General features: G+C 38.6%; 1 protein-coding gene across 1 annotated transcript in view; it reads left to right on the plus strand.

Moving 5' to 3' along the window:
• The first annotated feature begins 354 nt into the window (after positions 1-354).
• Positions 355-2,571, plus strand: part of LOC106870290 (paladin) — a 141,597-nt gene continuing 139,380 nt past the window's right edge. The window contains exon 1 of the mRNA XM_014916313.2: positions 355-807. The gene's annotated coding sequence lies outside the window, so the exon portion shown is untranslated. The remainder of the gene's footprint in view (positions 808-2,571) is intronic.

Raw genomic sequence — 2,571 nt, forward strand, 5'->3', positions numbered from 1 at the left:
GTTTATGCCACCCTCTCCAAACTATCAACTCCCCCCCCCCACACAACTACATACCCCTTTTCGAATAATTCCCCCTTCTCTCCACATTACTTTCTAACCATTTTTTGACACTACCCTCTTCCCCGCACGCACACACACACACACACACGCACACGCACACACACACACGCACACGCACACGCACACACACACGCACGCACGCACACAAGGCTACCCGCCCCAGCTTGCCTTCCCCTCCTTTACCCCTAAAAAAACGCTGTATTTTTCAACAGAGGGTAGAGCTGGGAGCATGTCGGGTCCCTCCCAGCCCCCTTCGTTTATATCCACTTCCTACTCAAGAGTCCCCTTTCCCTCTCATTCTCCCTCAGCAATCGCTGTAGTACATCATACATATGGACCCCTTAGTCACCTTGCCTGCTAACATACACTCCCTCACCGCCCCAACTTCATTATGTCTTCCGCTACCACCATTTAGGTTCCCCTTGTTTTACCCTCGTCTTCTCCTCCTTTCCCTGGTTCTTTTTTGATTTTTCTCCTCTTCTACTTCAACTCTCTCTCTCTCTCACTTTCTCGCTTCCTCTCTACTAATTCTCACCCCCTACCTACCAACCGGTCTGTAACTTCCTATATAACTTATTGTCAAACCTTGTTTCTAGTTTATTTGTAGTATTAGTAGTAGTAGCAAAAGCCACGTGGAAAACTAAGCTTAAAAAAATACTAATATAAACGTCTATCGACAGGTTATTTTGACAACTTTGGTTATATATATTTATCTATATACATATACACACATATATCCCTACGAAGGTGAGTCCGGCCTTTTGGTTTTATTGTTGATATCAAGCATCGTATTCACTATTATGAAATTCAATTAATATAAAACTATACGTTTTCTTTCCTAAATATTCTTGTTCTTTAGGTCAATATATACACACACACATATATATTTGTTACTTATGTGTAACTTACTTCCATCGTGTATTTTGACAATTGTAAATGGGATGCTAGCGAGCAACCCTTTTTTCATTTTCTGTTTGCAGTTTGCTTTGTTACGTTTGTTATTGTCACTGCTATTGTTTTGTTTATGATAATCGCTGTTGCTCTCTTCTTGCTATTGTTACCAATGTTGTTATTCTTACATATATATAAAAATTTAAAACTGTTTGAGATATTTGAGCATTGAACGAACAAAATTCATAATTTGTTTTCTTTTATCTCAGTTCCTTACGTAAATCCTGTTGAAAGTGTTTGTGTGTGGGGAATCTACTTTATTTCTTCGTGATCGATAAGAGAAGTTACCCATGACATAAAACGGTTGATTCAAGTGAATATATACCTCCACATTGTAATTCAATATTAATTATTAATTAGTATTGTATTAAAAAAAATATGAAAAAGGAAAGAGTTAATCATATTTAAAAATGTAATACATTGTTAATGTAATCTTATCATAATTGATAATTATAGTCAGAATTAAAATTAATTTAGTTGCAGAACAAATGAAACTTGTAGGAAGTTTGACTACTTTCTCAAGAACCTTAGGGACATAAGTGAAGAAAGCTGCATTGTTCTCACAACGAATCGAAAACAAATAACGGATTATTTATTAGTCTGGCAGGGAGTTTGCCACCCTCTACGGGCACAGTCACCTATTTGAACCGACCCCATCAGTCAGTACACGTCTGCCTTGTTTAATCACAAAGCCTGCCAAAATTGTAGGGAAGGGGAATCAGACTGCGTGACGGTCATGCCTTTCTCAATGTCATTAGTAAGTCATGGGAAAGCGACTCGACTTCCGCAGGGAATCGAAACCTCAGCTCCGAAGGCGCTTACCTCTTCCTCTGATCTTGTACAAAACCACTTCTTTTTTGTTTAGCTCTAGATAAACGCTAATGGAGCATACACTTACGTTTAAATGCTTTCCAATCGTGACCTTCCGGTAAAAACAAAACAAAACAGTGAAATGTACCTAAGACTACATTATCCCGTGTCCTTTTTTAAAGATGGTAGGAAGTTTGGCTGTTGTTTCTAGCGCATGGAGTGATTAGGTAGAAGCTTCCTTTGTTGACTCTCACAAAACAGGTTCTGAAGGAAGGAGTAAAATGGTGTAATGGACCTCAGTACATTACTGCTATCAATATTATCAAACGCCTTTGTGTAGATTTCACGAGAGTTGACAAATGAGGGGTTAAACATCCACATTTAGGGTAATTTAACCTCACAGTTGCTTAATGGAAACAACAGGGACTTCAGCAACGGGATCTAAAGTGAAAACATTGAAGTGCGCACGTGCGAGTGTGTGAGTATGTGTGCGTGTATATGTGTGTGTATGTATGTGTGTCTATGTGCATATATATGTTTCTGTATATACTGCGTGTGTATACGCGTATGTGTGTGTGCGCGCGTTTTTGTGCATGCTGCGAGCACGTACGTCTGCGTGCGTATATGTATGTATGCATGCGTGTGTTTGTATGTATTTATGTGTATGTGAGTGTAAATGTGTGCGCGTGAGTATATACATGTATGTATATGTTTGTGTATGTATATATATATATATATGTATATATATAT

Source organism: Octopus bimaculoides, chromosome 1 (assembly GCF_001194135.2).
Source record: "Octopus bimaculoides isolate UCB-OBI-ISO-001 chromosome 1, ASM119413v2, whole genome shotgun sequence".
NCBI lineage: Eukaryota > Metazoa > Mollusca > Cephalopoda > Octopoda > Octopodidae > Octopus > Octopus bimaculoides.